The following is a 19,114-nucleotide window of genomic DNA, read 5'->3' on the forward strand; positions in this document are numbered from 1 at the left end:
GGGCCTTGTTTCGAAAAGAAATTAATTTGGCTGATTGAAAATGAAAACAAAATTTTTCAATTTATTTTTTTTTTTTTGGGTCCGGTCGAGTCTTGGGCGATTTTCTTCGTTTTTAAAATAATTCCCATCAAAATAAATAAGTAATTAAAACTATCTATCTGTTTGTTTGGGTCCGGTTGAGTCTGCGGACTATTTTTTTTTAAATAATTTTGTTGATTGAAAATTAATAATAAAATTTTTTAATCATTTTTTTGCTCCAGTCGAGATTGGGCCTTTTTTAAAAGAAACAATTTTGCTGATTGAAAATAAGGAAAAAATTTTTGTACTGTTATTTTTTGGATCCGATCGAGTCTTGGGCATTTTTTCGTTTTTAAAGATAATTTCCAGCAAATTAAGTAAGTAATAAAAATTTTTATCCGTTTGTTTGGGTCCGGTTGAGACTTGGGCCCATTTATTTTTTTATAATAATTTTGTTGATTGAAAATTAATAATAAAATTTTTCAATCATTTTTTCTTGCTCCAGTCGAGATTGGGCTCTTTTTTAAAGAAAAATAATTTTGCTGATTAAAAATAAAAAATAAAATTTTTTCATCCATCTCTTTTTGGATTCCAGTTGAATCTTAGCTTTTTTTTTTTGTATTTGAAAATAATCCCCAGCAAAATAAATGAGAATTAAAAATTTACTCTCCGTTTCTGTGGGTCTGGTTAAATCTTGGGCCTTTTTATTTTTTTATTAAATTTTTTCGAATAAAAATAAAAATTAAAATTTTTCCTCTGTCTTAGAGTACCCGGTTAGCTTTAATTCAGCGTTACAACGCCTCCAATAATGCTGCGATACACGGACACACACTCATACATTAAGCCGTCCGCTTGCGACCTCATACATCCACTCATTCACACTTACGTACTCGGCTCATAGCGTCACAATCCCCTCTCATGCTCGGCTTTGTGTGAGCGAGTAAGCTGCTATTGCAGCATCTCACTCTCGCGTCTCCTCTACTTCCCCGCTCATTTTCATTTCTCGAATAGCGCGCTTCTGATTGGCTATCGTTTTTAATTCATAACTCAAATTCTATGGCCCAAAAAAATTTTTGGCTCAGGAACTTTCGATTCAGTATTTTTTTCTCTATCGACCCCAACAATTACTCCCGCCACTTCAGAGACACCCTGTATACTATTATTAATATACTATCCATTATATATATATATATATATATATATATATATATATATATATATATATATATATATATATATATATATATATATATATATATATATATATATATATATATATATATATATAAATATATTCATATATAATGTATATGTACATTATAATAATTATTATTATTTAATGAGAACCTCTACTACTAGCGCGGCGAATTCACACACACACACACACACACACACACACACACACACACACACACACACACACACACACACACACGCTACGCTACCCCCACCTCAAAGGAGTGGGATGCGCCAAAGTTGCACCATACTGCTAATAAGAAAAAAATCATTTTTGAAAGTGGTTTTTTTGGAATATCTTTTAAACGGCTCTATCGACCAACTTCAAAAACTAATATGTCCTTAAGCTTGAAAAATCACGCCGATCGTCGCTAATCCGGTCAAAATCGGTTGATTCGTTCGAGAGATATCGTGAACGAAAGAAAACCGAAAAAAGTGTTTTTTTGACATATCTTCGTCATTTCTTTTCGGATCGTTTTTGATGATGTAGAATGATTTCATAGTTTAAAAAACCGCGGCGATCGCCGCTAAAAACGTGGAAATCGGTTGATTGGTTCGAGAGATATTCTCGATAAAATATTTGGAAACAAGTGTTTTTTTAACAAAAATCCGACATTTTCTGGAATAACTTCCAAATGGCTGCACTGATCGATTTCAAAAACTAATCAGCTATTAGCATGAAAAAATTACGTCGATTGCCGTCAAGCCGGTCAAAATTGGTCAATTCTTTCAAGAAATATCATGAAAAAAAAAAAACCAAAAAAGTGTTTTTCAGAATTACTCTAACTTTCCTAGTTTTATCAATTCTAACTTGAAGATTCATCATGAAACTAACAAAATTGCGTCAAATACTGCCAACCGCGTGAAAATCGGTTGATTTATTTAAAAGTTAGTGCGGTTTGAAAATTTAAAGAACATTGTTCTTTGATACTTCTATCAGACTTTTAAGCTCGAAGAGCTAAAAAACATCATTAGTACAGTTTTATGTACCTAGATATGGAATTAGCGGGAAGTTGCACGGATGGCCTCCAGGGTCTACCGTATTCGTAATTTTTTTTTTGTAGTTTTTTTACAATTTCTCAAAATCTGCTGGTCCGAATCGTTTCAAATTTTTAGGAAATCTAAGTTTGGTCAAGCCCTTGCGAATGGCACCAATCGCGATGAAATCGGTCAAGCCGTTCAAAAGTTATAAAAGGGTTACATACATACATACATACATGCATACATACATACATACATACACACACACACACCCCCCGTGTCGGGCTTGCTGGGTCCCGCATCGGGCGCCTCCCCAGGTGGCGGATAGGGGAGTACTCGTCATACCTGCGCGCCAGATACGCCGGGTACCGAGAAAATGAAATACTCGGGGTGGACCAACACCTAGCAAAAAGATGATATGAAATGTCAGAAAACATTCAAACATCGTCTACAGTGCAGAGGGGGGATACCTCAGTACGGGCGTGGGAAGGCGTACAAGCGGGCCTGAACTCGTCGTTATCAAGCGACCGTTTGAACAGCAGAGTGGACCCTATGGCTCTGCCGTCTAGCAATGCTAGCAATGCTACAAGGAGTACTGAAATAGCCCAGATGGAAGTAGACGCACAGCAAACAGGCGTTCCTCCAAGAAGTGGAAGGCCTGTTGCTCCCGTCAACACTAACACGTACCGAGGGAGGATCAACTCTCTACCGACTATCACCGGCCAACAATCGCCAATGGAACGGCTCGGCAGCAAGATCGAAGAGTTGAATGAGTTCATAAAGGACAAGAGAAATCTCCATCATGAACTCAGAAAATTAGTAGCGTCCATTGCCACGGCATATAAGTTGGCCAACAAACCAGCATCGATGTCGGTGACAGCCACGCAAACATCTCCGAAGACGACCACAAAACCAAAAGCGGTTTTGGTCACTCCTGAGAAACTACAGCAAGAGAAAGAGAACAAAAAGAAGAGGTTGTTGTCCACACCCAGTCCTTCCTCTGCAATCGACAAGCCAGCACAGAAAAAGACAGCTCGAGATAATGCCCGGATCGAGGTGACACGGCAAAAGAAAAAGAAGGAAAGAGAACAGAAGCCAGCGACAAAAACTACTGAAGCCCAAAACCAGCCAAGTAAGGGTGGCTCAAAAAAACCGAGAAGGAAAAAGACAAGAACAAAGGCTGTGCTTGTCCAACCAGCTGAAGGGCGAACGTACGCCGATCTCCTCAAGGAAATCAAGGCCAAGGTTAGCCCGACAGCGACTGGAGTAGACATAAGGTCTATTAAAAGGACGAGGCACGGAGGCGTTCTCCTTGAAATGGCTCGAAAGACAAAGGACAGCAAGGCTTTCACCGATGCAGTAAGGCCAGCCACTGCAAACATCGGGACGGTCAAAACGCTAACACCAATAACAACGATTGAGATCCTCGACTTGGATGAAATCTCTACCGAGAGCGAAGTCCGCGAAGCACTTAAACGTGAATTCAAAGACAGCCTAGAGATCAAACGGGTGAATTTGACAAAACCCACACCACAAGGTAATCGGGCAGCCTTCTGCGAAATCGACCAAGCCAATGCGACTAAAGCCCTCAACAAGGCCCATATAAAGATTGGCTGGGTTAACTGCCGCATACGCCCAGTTGCGAAAGTAACCCGATGCTTTAAATGCCTAGGGTTCGGTCACCGAAGAGAGAATTGTACGGGCCCTAACAGAAGCAAATGTGCTGCTATAAACGTGGCGGAGATAACCACAAATCTACAAACTGCGTAGAAAAGCCAAAGTGCTTCCTTTGTACGGCAGACAAAGACGCTCAGGATGGCTTAGGTCATATAGTCGGTTTCGGAGCGTGTAAGGCATTTCGTACCGCACTTGCCGCAGCCACGAAAGAACAAAAATGACGCGCTTATTACAGGGTAACCTGAATAGATGCGCCTTAGCGCAAAATCTTCTGCGCCAGCGTATCTTTGAAGACAAGATCGACATCTGCCTTATCTGCGAGCAATATGTAAATATTCAGGGTAATACATGGTTCGCTGATAAATCTGACAGCAGCAATCTGGATCATAAACTCAAAAAAGGTCACCGTGAACGACAGCGGAGGCGGAGAAGGCTTCGTCTGGATCAAAACCCCCAAGACCTACTTTGTAAGCGTCTACCTTTCACCCAATAAAGGGATTAGTGTGTTTCGACAGAAAATGGCAAACATAGAGGACACTATCGGCAAGTTCGATAGTGAAGTCATCGTAGCTGGTGATTTCAACGCAAAATCAGCTGAATGGGGCGCTGAACCCTCCGACACCAGAGGAGACGAAGTAGCGGACTTCGCAGCAAGGACGGACCTCATAGTGCTGAATACCGGAAGTACTACCACCTTTCGAAGACCAGGATACGGGGAATCTATACTCGACATTACGTTGGCGACTTCAAAGATTGCGAACATGATTGAAGGCTGGACCGTATCCGAAGAATATAGTGGCAGCGACCATCAGTATGTTCCATTCAGCATTCAAACTGCTTCCGTTCCGATAACACGACACGATTATCAACCGCGGAAGTGGTGACATTTGCAACGTCCGAGACGTTGGAGTTACGTTTGAGACGCTTGAGACGTTGGAGTTACGCTTGATATTTCGACTCGGGGAGTTACAAAGGATAAATTCGTATTAAACTTTCTGAAATTCTTTTTTATTCTTTTGAATTTTCCAGAAGAACGAAATTACAATATTATTTAAGAATTCAAAAGAATTAGTTAGTATTAAACATTTCAAAATTCTCTCCTATTCGTTTAAATTCTCTGCAAAAACGAAATTACAATATTATTATAGCATTAAAAAGAATGAGTTAGTATTAAACATTTCTAAATTCTCTGTTATTCTTTTAAATTCTTCGGTAGAACGAAATTACAATATTTTTTATGAATTCAAAAGAATTAGTTAGTATTAAACTTTTTTTTATTCTCCTCTATTCTTTTAAATTTTCCGGGAGAATGAAATTACAATATTATTTTAGCATTAGAAAGAATGATTAAGTATTAAATTTTTTGAATTCTCCTTAATTTTTTTAAATCTTCGAAGAAAACGAAAATTACAATATTATTTTAGGATTGAAAAGTATAAGTTAGTATTGAACTTTTTTGAATTCTTTTTTATTCTTTCGAATTCTTTGCGGGAACAGAAATTGCTTCATTATTTTAGAATTAAAAAGCATAAATTAGTATTAGAAATATTGAATCCTATTCAATCTTTTTTAATCCTAAAATGATAAAAATTGTTTCGCCGGATAAAGGAGAGTAAAAAAGAATTCAGTTTTAGTTAGATCTTGATTCTCCGAAGAATTTAGAGTATTGAAGAGTATTAAATAGGTTTAAGAATGTGTGGTTTTTCAATCCTTTTTAATTCTCTTTTTTAAACAGAGATGAACAGTTGTGTAAAAAAAATTTTTGAATATGACCTACATTGTACAGAAGGCTCAAAATAATCAAGATAGTAAATACGTGTCTGAGATATTAAAGTTATTGAATTTAATCATTCCATTGTTATATAAAGAACTTTTCTTTACATATTTATTAATTATATAAAAATCGAATATGATTTTATTTAAACTTTAACGATTGTAAGAAATTATTCAAGTGTGGTCAGTAAGTGGCCCGGGGAAATTCCCGTAATTAGTATTGGGCCCAGGTACATTAAAGAGATGAAATAGATTAATGGGAGTTTTGTTATACGTCAGCAAACTCACTTATTCTTAAAATAAGAAATACCTAAATAACGACGAAGAATATTAGAGAAAAAGATTTATTTTAAACCAAAAGATTTTAGAGTGACTTCATTACAGAATTTGAATGTTGAGAAAAATATCTAAATAAATTTTAATAATGTTCTTTTAAAACAATTTTAAATATTAAAATTTAATATTAAATGAAAATTGAACTTTATAAACATGAAACAAATAAAAGGAAGAGGACTTGATAGTCGAACATTTAAATAAATTTTTAAATAAATTAATTAATTTAAATAAATTAATTAATGTTAAACAGTACAAATGTATGTCTTTGTCTATACATAAATTCACACAAATACATAGATGTATAATAGAGAATAGGAGTAAGTGAGAAAACTATATTACACTCAGACCCAAGTAGAGGGGACTCATGCAACATTGTAGACAAACTTAAAAGAGAGGGTAAGGGCCCAAGAAAATAGAAAAACAATTGGATACTGTTTTCCCTCAATTAGTGAACGCCCTAGGAATAGGGTGAAGCCCTAAAAATCCATACTTTACGATTTTCATTAAAAAATCTCTTTCGTTGTCATAGACGTCCTAGTGTTAACATCGTCTGAAGTTTTACTAAGTTTTTGAAAACACGTGTAGAAGTAAAATTTAATTGTTTTGTAAAGTAAATTTAAGTTACGTAAAGAATAAATTTAAACGAATCAACGAAAAATAATCAACAAATCAGGTAAAATTTGAATTATTAATATTTGTGAATTTAGTTATATCGAAACTCGTTATCCCTGGTTAAAAATATTGATTGAAAAGGATTGAAAATGATGAAATTAGAATACTTTTGAATAATTTCAATTCTTTTTCATGTATATATAGATATACAGTTCACATAGGGTGACTGATTCCCAATACTTTTCAATCAATATTTTTAATCAGGGATATGAAAGAAAAAGTTAACTTTTAATCATTGTTTAATAATTGTAATTATTGTAATTTAACTAGTGACATTAATTTTGGATTTAAATAATATATGTATTAAAATTATTCAACTACATCAATTTATTCAAACAAACCTATCATTCTCAATAAATTAAAACTTGGAAGTTCCCGGTCTATTAGCATAACACGCTAGGGCCGGATACTTAAACACTATAAATATTTTAAATGTAAAATTAATTAATTACACCAAATTAATTTTTTTTACATAACACCATATTGCATGACATAGCATATTGAATGAAAAATTTGTTTTGCCTCCAATTTGCCTACAAATTGAGAGAATTGTATGATAAATACTACTATCCAAATATTGTAAAAACAGGCTACCTAACATCAATAATTTATAACGTTCCATTTTATGCAGCGTTACAGTAGCAGCGTATTTGAGTAATATTGTGAGTTTATGTTGTGTGAGTACGGTAATGTCATAGTATTGAGGACTATCGTGAGTGTGTGTGAGTAAGTTAGTTGTCTCGAGGATGTCGAGCTGCACTGCGGAAAAGTGACCGATGTAACGTGTCTTCCGGTAAGTTACTGACGACTGAACTCAGGTTCAGCCTCTTCCAGCGCGGTGATTACTACAGAGAAGCTACTGAAATGTGGTCGCCCTGAAGTACGGGAGTTTTGGCAGTCCCATGCGGTAGGTTGCAGTTGACAGCCCTCATTTGCTGGATGCTCGAGGGTAGTCGTGAGTTCTGTCTGAGCTCCCAAGGGAGCGGAATCAGTGGTAGGTCTGGGACGCTAGTTGTGTGAATGTAGGAATAAGTGTGGAGGTATGCGTGTCTGAGAGTAGTGTGGAAGTGAGTCGAACGCATGTAGCAGGTGGTATGAATGTAGTAGGGGTACGGTGAGAGGCAGTCTGGCTGAAGTAGTGAAGGAGTAAGGATTGTCTTGTGTGGAAGTCCGGCCTGGGACCGGATTAAAAATGAGTCTTGTGGAGATCCTCGTAGAGGACGAACGTACCGTCGTTGCTAGACAGCGTTAGATGTGTACCGTAAAGAGAGTCGATTGCGAGCTCTCGTTGAGTGAGCATCGCGTTTGAGAGTTGAGTTACTCTCTCGTATCGGAGCTGACGTGCCTCACGTGTGATATTACCGTAGACGAATGGCCCGAGCCATTGTCTTTGTTTCGTGTTCGGTTGAGACTGCTTCCGCTATATTTTAGCTATCGATTTAGTTTATTTTTCTGATTAAAAAGGTTGATTATTAGTTCGGGAGTACCGATTAGGGTACTAGCTACCATTTACTCCCGTTTTGCAAGGAAATTACTTCCTTTAAGAGACTAAATCACGACCCTCTCTCCATAACCAGTATAACTCAGCAACACCGGGATATTCCGTTACCGTTAAGGCCGCTCTTGGTCTTCTAGGAACATAAGAATTAAGTTTATCGTATTCCGGTTGCCAATACCGGTGAAACAAAAGTCAGCTGGCGCCTGTCGGGGTTCCTCAAGGATCGAGAGATGGCTGAGATGGACGAAGTGTAACGTAGTTAATTATAGTTTGCCGGAAAGATCTATCGCTAGGTAAACTCTACGTTACAAATTGCAAATACTATTCTTATTGTCTAGTATACCACATAGATGGTTAAATTTACCATCTAAATAATAATTATTATAATCCTGCTAGTAACTTAAAAATTGTGAACATAATTATAGTATGTATTAACTGCTGAAATCATGCTAATAAATTTTACAATCATGATATTAACTATCACTATCGGAGCTAGTAATTTGGTACACTTTTTTTTTTTTTTTAATGTCTTGAAAAATATTAAAGATCCGGTTCAAGAAATTTTATGGATATAATTTCAAAACAAAAAAATTGTAAATAATTCAATATTGACAAAGCCTACTGAAAATGAACCACAGTTCCATAGAGTTGAAAAAATAATAATAGTCAATAATGGAGCAATCTTTTTGATACCAAAAAATTTACATGACTGCCATTGTAATGAACATTACAAGTATGTACGCTAGAACATAACAAGGACATGCACAGTCATTTAATTTTATTGTTGATAACCCATATTCTTCGAAATTTTTTGCTCATTCTGATTGTGAGTATTGTACAATAACGTATGTTGATATTTTAAATAACCAAATCCACGTCACTAAACTACCTAGTGAACACATGACTGTAATATAATGTCATTTATAAGTCATAGGAATGTCACAATATTTTTCGTAAATATGACGTAAAATTGACCTGTCTTGTGATCCAATTTTGATATCATACTGATATAAGTCTAATACTTCTCTACGATATCAAGGAAATGACATATATTATGTACAACCTACATAATATATAAACTACAATATTACGCAACATTAATGCCATTATTGTAAGTCATAACGACGTAAGTTTAACATCATGCGTTAACATCAGTGACAAGTCACAGTTCTATGTAATCTTACGTAAGTATAACATCATGTGTTTACATCAGTGACAAATCACGGTTATACTTAATCTTAACGTTCCAAGAAAAAATTTTTCTATATAATCATATATAATTATATATGAAATCAAATATATATTTATATACAATTACATATAATCATACATGATTATATATGGAATTGTATGTAAGGTTATGTATGATTATATGACTATACTAGCAGCCACCCGCTTCACTGGGCACACTAATAATGTTAATCTTTACTTCTTATATTAACTAAAAAATGTATATTTTCGTACCGACATATAAAGTGAATTTTATTAGTAATAAATTATTAGTAATCGCAAATGAGTAGTTACAATAAATTGCGTCAAATACCATTTTACGATTATTAGTAATCTTAGATTCACTAACTTATAGAAAGTGTGTTTGAAATAAATAAAATAAATGAAAACTTCCCCAGATATGATCAGATCTAGTTATATCTGGCCAGATCTGATCAGGTATAACCATTTCTGGACTGAAAACTACACCAGACATGAACAGATCTGATTACATCTGGCCAGATCTAAATAAAAAAAATTAGGAAAACGGTTGACCCTGAAGGCCATCCCCACTACTTTCGTAATTAAGCGCTCGAAATTGCACTTATTATGTTTTTGAGCTTTTCGAGCTCAAAAATCTAATTTTCGTGTAGTTTTGAGCTCTCCGAGCTCAAAAGTTTGATAGGAGTTTAATATATCACAATTTCTTTAATTTTCAAACCCCAATAACTTTTGAATGAATGAACTAATTTTCACGCGATTAGTGGCATTCGACGCAGTTATTTAAATTTTATGATAAACTTTCAAACACAAATTAATCAGACCGGAACTTTCGGTGTAATCCGAAAAAAAAAAACACTTTTTGTCTATTTTTTTCGTCAACAATAACTCACGAACGAATCAACCGATTTTGACCGGCTTGGTGGCGATCGACGTGGTTTTTTGATTTTAATAGCTTAATAGTTTATGGAATTGATCGGTCAAGCCGTTTAAAAGTAATAAAAAAAAAAAACCACGTTAAATAAAATTTTTTTTCGGAGTTTTTTTGAGATTTCTGAAAATCTACTAGTCCGAATCGGTCCAAACCATATCCAAAATCTAAGTTCAGTCAAGCCCTTTCGATTGGCGTCAACCGCGGTAGAATCGGTCAAGCCGTTCAAAAGTTATGAGAAGTTTACTACACACACACACACACACACACACACACACACACACGCGCGCGCGCGCGCGCGTGCGCGCGCGTATATATATATATATATATATATATATATATATATATACTTACATACATATAGTGACGAAAACATGAAGGACGCAAGAGCGAGGATAAAAGCGGAAATGCAACAAAAGTGGCAGGACAGATCGACATCAGGAGAGATAGGCAGACAGACGACGTGACTGATCCCCAACATCAGTATCTGGCTTTCTTGGAAGCACGGGGACACGGACAGTTCAACACCTACCTCTTTAAGATGGGGCTAGACCGCACGCCGACGTGCAAATACTACCCGGACGAAATTGACGATGGTGAACACACTTTCTTCGAGTGTGTTCGGTGGAAGGACTACAGAAGCAGCACCGGAGAAATTATAGGCACCACACTCTGCCCTGAGAGCTTGATAACCTGCATGCTGAGAAAAGAAGATAACTGGTCAGCTATCGCAGCCTATGCGCAGCGCCTTCTGAAAGAAAAAACCGCGGAAAGAGACCAGTAACCAGGAGTAAGCGTCCCTAGACGCAACATGGACTGATTTGAAGTAATGCTAACGCGGTTCCGATCCAGTCATCTCTGTACTATCTACGGGGAAGGAGAGAGGAGTTTTTTTTAGTGAGTAAGAATCCCACACTACCGACCATCATCTTTCAATGATAGCAGTGTCTTCGGGAGATTTTTTTTTGCTTCTCTATAATAAAAAAAAAAAACATACATACATACACACATACATACATACACACATACATACATACATGCAATAAATAAATACATAGTGACAACATTCCGGGGGTCATCAATAAGAAAACGGGGTGAAATTAATAACTTCTTAACTTTAAAAAATCTTCGATTTTCTTAGCGAGAAGTTAAAAATTTTTTTTCTATGTTATTTGAATAGGAAATGGAAAGTTAAAGACAAGCACATCTAAATAATGATATAAAGAGCTCCGCTTCAAAAAGGCATCTCTCACCTTCCTTTAAGTTTTAAGCCTATTTTTTCGTTGAAAATATAAAATCGCCTTAAAATGGCACACCCTAGTGGAGAGGTATTCTCAGGCCTGAGCGTATTTAACGCTTCAGACATGAACCGGCATGGACAGACATGATCATGTCTAATTTTAGGCCGGATCACTCATGAACAGGCATAATCAGATCTCATTTGAGGCCTGATCATGTATGAACAGGCATGCTCAGGTTTGATCATTTTTTTCAGGTAGACCAACACAAGAGCTTGTAACCGTGTTGTCCACTTTTATCATGAATTTCGTAGGTGTTTATCTGAAAATTGGTCAATACATGTTTAGTTTCAATCTGAGAAATTTCTTTTTTTACTTCCCTAGGTGTGTAATATACTATTTCTTACTACCTTGGCCGATAGTACGTTGCTTCAGCGCTGATATTGCTGCAGAAAGCCTCACTTTTATACCGTAGTAAAGGTACGCATGCGTTCTACGATGGCGACACGAAAAAATTTGTTCAAGCACTGGCAATGAAACACGTGACAGTAGGAAGTCTGAAAGTCGGTAGCCACGCTCATGCTGTTAGTTATATTTATAAACATAACCTTACTTGTGATTGTTATGAATGTATCTATCTTCATAATGACTTTAGGTTGGCATTGAGTTAAGTACAGAAAATAAATATTTATTCTTACCAAATAAGGCTTGTTAAATACTTGAATTATTTAAAAAAAAATTAGAAAAACGGTTAAGCCTAAGGGCCATCTCTGCAACTTCCTCCTAATTCGATACCTAGGCGCTTAATATTGCACTTATAACGTTTTTGAGCTCTTTGAGCTCAAACACACAATTTATGAATTATTTTGAGCTCTTCAATCTCAAGGAGAAAGCTCTCATCTGCTTCTGAGCAGTTGACGGCACTCGACGCAGTTTTTTAAACTTCATAAAGAATCTTTAAGTTCGAATTAGTTGTTATGCGACCATTTTTCTTCAAGTTACAGCCGGTTGAAAAACTCCCGAAAATTTTGATTTTTGAAGTGAAACTTATTTAGGTGCATCAGGGTAAAATTTTTACGGATGAAACACAATAATAATAATATTAGCGTCACGAAGATGTGCGTTTATGCCGAAGAAGAGTGAGAGTGAGAGAGTAAAAAAATTCGGAAAACGGTTGACCCTAGATGCCATCCATGTAATTTCCTCCTAATTTCATACTTAAGCGCTCAAAATTGCACCTATTACGTTTTTGAGCTCTTCGAGCTCAAAAGTCTGATAGGAGTTTCATAAGAACAATTTTTCGAATTTTCAAACCGCAATAACTTTTGAATAAATAACCTGATTCTCTCGCAGTTTACGGCATTCAACGCAGTTTTTTAAGCTTTTTAAAAAAATTTCAATGCGCAAAATAGTCAGACGAAAAATTTTATAAAAATTCTGGAAAAAACATTTTTTTAATTTTTTTCGACAACGATATCCTACGAATGAATCAACCTTTTTTTACCACGCCGGTGGCAACCGACGTGATTTTTTTAGGTTAAAAACTGAGAAGTTTTTTGAATCAATTGGTCAAGCCGTTCAGACGATATTTTAGAAAAAAGGAATTTTTGAAAATTTTATTTTCGAGATTTCTCAAAATTTGTTGACTCAAATTTTTTGAACTATTATTAAAAATTTAAGGGCAATGGAACTCTTTGGAATGTCACTTATTTGAATTGAATCGGATGATCCGTTTAAGAGCTATGAAAGATTGACACACACACACACATATACACACGCACGCACGCGCACGCACACAAATATACATACATACAGACAGACACGGAGACATTACCGCGGAAATAGTCAGGGAAGCTTTCTAAGTCCTCAAAACGTCGAAATCTGATGAAATCTCGATTTTCGTAAAACGGGGTGAAACTAATAACTTCCCAATTATTGAAAATTTTCAATTTCTATACTAAGAAGTTAAAAGTTAAATTTATAATTTGTATTAATTTTCGACACTTTTATAACCCTGGTTAAAAATACTGATTGAAAAGAATTGAGAAGCGGTCACTCCATGCAAAGTGTATATCTATATATACAAACAAAAGAATAGAAACTATTGAAAAGAATTCGAATTTCATCATTTTTTATTTTTTTCAATCAATATTTTTAAACAGGGTATTTTAATTGCAAATAAATTAATTAAATTCCCACCATATATTTTTTTTCCTCCCTTTGAGTCTCGGATATCTAAAGCTTAAAAGAAAATAAATATTAACGATCGGGTAGAAGTACCGTTTTTGGCCACCTTAGCACCGTTTTTGGCCAGTTAACATTTGAATTAATTTATAAAAAATTATAATATTATAACCATATTTTTGTTGAGTTTTGCAAAATTCATATTAAAACAAATTGAGTTTGTAATGGTTTATTCATATAAATTCATTTCTATCGTTTATTTGGATAATAAATGGCCATAAACGGTACAGTGGCCACAAACGGTATTTCTACCCTATTTGAAAATTAGTTTGCCAAAGAAGTTTCACTTCTGACATGTGTACTTTTTACGCATGCGCTTTTTTTTCTTGCTTCCTTAATTTTTGTGAGAAATACTTCTATATAAATAATTCTGTGTAACATTATAGAATAATCCAGCACATAAGTAGAATAGTGGAATGATTAACTCATACTGAACATTTATTTTAGATATTAGATACATCTCTATCGTCCAAAATTATAAGAAAGGTATCAGTTAAATTTATATTTATTAGTTATATTTCCCAGACAATAAGTATTACAGTTTCAAATAGTTTGTCTCCCAATATCTTCTTTTTATCCGTATCTAATTGTGACAAACATTACAGCCTCACACTATAAGAATTCGGGAAGGTCAAAGCTAGAATTTTTTCACAAATCAATTCCAACTGAATTATCCCCCGAAAAGTATAAATTTTTATTTAACCTTTATGTTTGACAGCTCCAAATGAAAAATTATTCAAAAAAAAAAATTAAAATGACATCTACATTGATATTAGTTATAGTTTTTGTATTACATGGTCATGTGAGAAAAGAAATTTTTATATTTTCTCCTGATGATGAACTCTAATATTTGACCTCTTGATTTTACGATTCAAGCTCTAAACATGAGTTGGCTATAATATTTTCTAAGTCGTTTATGAACTTTGACTTTTACTAGTTTGCAGTGTAATTTTTTCATAAATAGAAGCTGAAAATATTTTTTCATTAAGAACAAAACTTATAACCTCGAAATCTCAATGTACACTACTGGAAAAAATTAAGGGATCAAAAAAAATTCCAAATTTTTCGGTAGTTTTCAACAGGCCGTAACTTTGAGAGAAATGGTCGTACAGGAAATAAAAAAAAAGGAAATTGTAGCTCCAAGTGTCTAGTTTTTCGATTAGAACTTCAAAATTTTGTAGCCTCCGCGGTTTCTGAGTAATCGTAGAAAAACCAGCAACAAAAAAATTCTCAAAATTTTTTTTTGGTCTACGGGCGTGGAAAAAATTTTTTTAGCTTAACCACCATAAGGATCGGATACTTTGTTCATTTAGCTTTAATTTCTTTTTTTAAACACCCTGATACGTCCACTCCTCGCTGAGATATCGGTCTTCAAATGGAAAAGGATCTTTTTGTCTTTGATTATCAATATCTCAGCAACCAATGATCGCACAGAAAGTTAAAGGTGGGTTTCAAGAACTTGAATAAATTCCCTTAACGACTGTCCATTGTTTTTCGAAAAAAATTTTTTCTTTCCGTCACATGAATTTGAAAATGCAACAAAAAAGGGCTTTTAGTGGTTTTTGGAAAATCAAGCGCTGGATCGAAAATATTGAGGAAACCACTAATGTTAAGTGTGCCTTTTACAGTTCAATATGTCCACAAAAACCCTACAAAGAATCAAATTAATCCAGCCAGCCGTTTTTTTGTTTCACTTGATCGAATTTTGAAAAAATTAAAGGATCACGTTTTTGCTCTGAAAAGCTCATAATTTTTAAAAATGAGAAAAAAATTGTTTTTTCGAGCTTTTTCCACATTTTTGTTCCAGAAAGTGCTTAAATTGAAAAAAAAAAATTAAAAAAAAAAAAAATTTTCAAAAAAAAAAATTTTTTCGAAAAAAATTTAAAAAAAAATTTTTTTGGAAAAATTTTTTTAAACAAGTTAAGGAAACTCAAAAATCATCGCCCAATGATTTTTATCACCTTTCCACCGCTGCATTCCTTGATTCTCCTGATCTCCTTTTAATTAAATTAATAAAAAAGTTAATACCCCCAATCGAATTTCGATTTTTTCATACGCTTTTCGGAGTTTTTTTTTCTTTTCTTTTTGTGAATCCTTAGCAAATCGCTTCATTCAACAGTTTTTTCAAAACTAATCCCTCTGCGCTAAAAAAATTTTTTTAATTTTTTGGTCAAAATTGAAAATTTCTGACTTTTGATTCTTAATCATGGTTAGACGACATTTATCGGAGGTGGAAGTCGCTCGGTTAGTGACTCTTATCGACGAAGGTTACACTCAACATGCAGTTGCTATCCGGATGGGTGTAAGTCAATCTGTCGTATCTCGAGCTTATACCAGATACCAAGAGACGAATCAATATCATCGTCGCCCCGGACAAGGTCGCCATCGAGTCACTAATGCCCGCGATGATCGAACAATTGTTAGAGAAGTTCGACGACAACCTTTCGTCAATGCGAATATTGTCGCTCGAAACTTCCCCAATCGCAGACAACAGCGACGACGGCATCAAGTGCGAAACATTTGCTCTCGAACAATCATCAACCGTTTTCGTGAAACTGGGTTACACGTACGACATCCTAATCGTGTACCCCTGTTGACAGCAAGACATCGTCGAGCTCGTTTTGCGTATGCTTACGATCATCGAAATTGGAACTTGAGGGAATGGACAAATGTTTTATTCACTGATGAGTCTCGTTTTAATCTGTATGGCAACGATCGACGTCCTCTCGTTTGGCGCCGTCGTGGAGAACGTTTTCGCCAGAACTTTGTCCGTCCAGTCGTTGCCTACGGCGGTGGATCAGTTATGGTGTGGGGCGGCGTTTCACGAAATTGGAGAACATCTTTGGTAATTGTACGCGAAAATTTGACAGCTAGACGTTACATCGACCAAATTTTAAGGCCCATTGTTCTGCGCAGACGACAACATTTGAGGTCGTTCATATTGATGCAAGATAATGCACGTCCACACACAGCCAACATTACCCGGCGCTTCTTTGAGCGGCATGACATCACATTGTTGCGACACCCAGCGATGAGTCCAGATCTCAACCCCATAGAGCACGTTTGGGACATAATGGGCCGTCGGTTGCGCAGAGAGTATCCAAATTTGCAGAACTTAGCTGCTTTGGAGCGCGCGCTTCAGCACATTTGGAATACCATTCCGCAGCCTCAAATTACCGTCTGCATAAACATGGCTGAACATTTGAGAGCCGTTATTGAAAACAGGGGTGGTAATACCCGGTATTGAACCAACAAAAACCTTCAGAGAATGAGTTTGGAGTCATTAAATACGGTGGAACTGACGAGCCACCGGGTCTCAATTCTCCTGAAATACCACACACACACACACACACACACACACACACACACACACACACACACACACACACACACACACACACACACACACACACACACACACACACACACACACACACACACACACACACACACACACACACACACACACACAGAAGCGTAAATCCGACCGCGCGACCTCCACGTGGTACGCTGTGGATAACACTAATGCCGGCGGTAATTGTTTTCTTAAACTTTTCAAAAGAAAAAATTTCAAAAAAAATTTTTTTTTTTAATTTTTTTTTTTTTTCAATTTAAGCACTTTCTGGAACAAAAATGTGGAAAAAGCTCGAAAAAACAATTTTTTTCTCATTTTTAAAAATTATGAGCTTTTCAGAGCAAAAAACGTGATCCTTTAATTTTTTCAAAAATTCGATCAAGTGAAACAAAAAAACGGCTGGCTGGATTAATTTGATTCTTTGTAGGGTTTTTGTGGACATATTGAACTGTAAAAGGCACACTTAACATTAGTGGTTTCCTCAATATTTTCGATCCAGCGCTTGATTTTCCAAAAAACCACTAAAAGCCCATTTTTTGTTGCATTTCCAAATTCATGTGACGGAAAGAAAAAATTTTTTTTCGAAAAAACAATGGACAGTCGTTAAGGGGAATTTATTCAAGTTCTTGAAACCCACCTTTAACTTTCTGTGCGATCATTGGTTGCTGAGATATTGATAATCAAAGACAAAAAGATCCTTTTCCATTTGAAGACCGATATCTCAGCGAGGAGTGGACGTATCAGGGTGTTTAAAAAAAGAAATTAAAGCTAAATGAACAAAGTATCCGATCCTTATGGTGGTTAAGCTAAAAAAATTTTTTCCACGCCCGTAGACCAAAAAAAAATTTTGAGAATTTTTTTGTTGCTGGTTTTTCTACGATTACTCAGAAACCGCGGAGGCTACAAAATTTTGAAGTTCTAATCGAAAAACTAGACACTTGGAGCTACAATTTCCTTTTTTTTTATTTCCTGTACGACCATTTCTCTCAAAGTTACGGCCTGTTGAAAACTACCGAAAAATTTGGAATTTTTTTTTGATCCCTTAATTTTTTCCAGTAGTGTATATACTTTCATTTATTAATCAATAGTTTTCTTATGATAAAAAAAATCTGAAATGAAATATAAGTAATACTTTCAAATTTTATATTGACAGAAATTTAATACAAAATGTAAAATTTACTCTCTTTTGATTGAAAAAACTTGTAGCTATAAAACTTTCAATAATTAGAATTTGAGCTGTAAACTTTACACTTTACTCAACGAGGGTTTTGTGTTTACTCTAGAAACTGTAATTATCCCACTACTCTCTATTCCGTGTGAATAAAACTTTTAGATAATCTTTATAGTACCTTGTCTGAGTTATTTCTGTTTGAATAGGATGATTGAACTATTGTTTTAAACATTCACGTGGCTATTATTTAGAAGTACCATACACAAATAAATTATGGGTTTGAATTGTGCGATCTTTTTAATCAATTTAGTACTCGAGAAACCGGACTCGAAACACCTAGTGAAGTCGACTAACGGAATAATATTCCGATTTCTAGACCCACCCCAAATTTCAATAAACTAGTTGCACAAGCGCTCTGATACTCCAATATCATAGATATTACACATTTTTTATCAAAAACAAATAACTTTATATAAATATAAAACATATCTACTTTTGATTTATGTTTTTCAATCAGTATTTTAAATTATTGAACAAGTACGCTAAACAAAATTATTGATTTATTTCATTACATATCCAATGTCTTACATAGTTACGAATATTCACTCATTTCTATGGTAAAAAAATATACCCGATGAAAAAAGGTTTTCTCTAATTATATATGATTATATATGTTCATAAATATGAACATATATGATTATATATAATCATATATGAAGTTATATATAATTATACAAAACTAGACATGGGATCCCTTGTGGAAATAATTCTCTGA

General features: G+C 35.1%; 1 long non-coding RNA gene across 1 annotated transcript in view; it reads right to left on the minus strand.

Moving 5' to 3' along the window:
* Nucleotides 1-18,683, minus strand: part of LOC141524587 (uncharacterized) — a 61,719-nt gene extending 43,036 nt beyond the window's left edge. The window contains exon 1 of the long non-coding RNA XR_012478723.1: nt 18,518-18,683. This is a non-coding gene — a long non-coding RNA (uncharacterized LOC141524587). The remainder of the gene's footprint in view (nt 1-18,517) is intronic.
* Between the last annotated feature and the right edge of the window lie 431 nt (nt 18,684-19,114).

Source organism: Cotesia typhae, unplaced genomic scaffold, assembly GCF_013202065.1.
Source record: "Cotesia typhae breed Kobodo isofemale line unplaced genomic scaffold, CoteBio_Ctyphae contig_22, whole genome shotgun sequence".
Classification (NCBI taxonomy): Eukaryota; Metazoa; Arthropoda; class Insecta; order Hymenoptera; family Braconidae; genus Cotesia; species Cotesia typhae.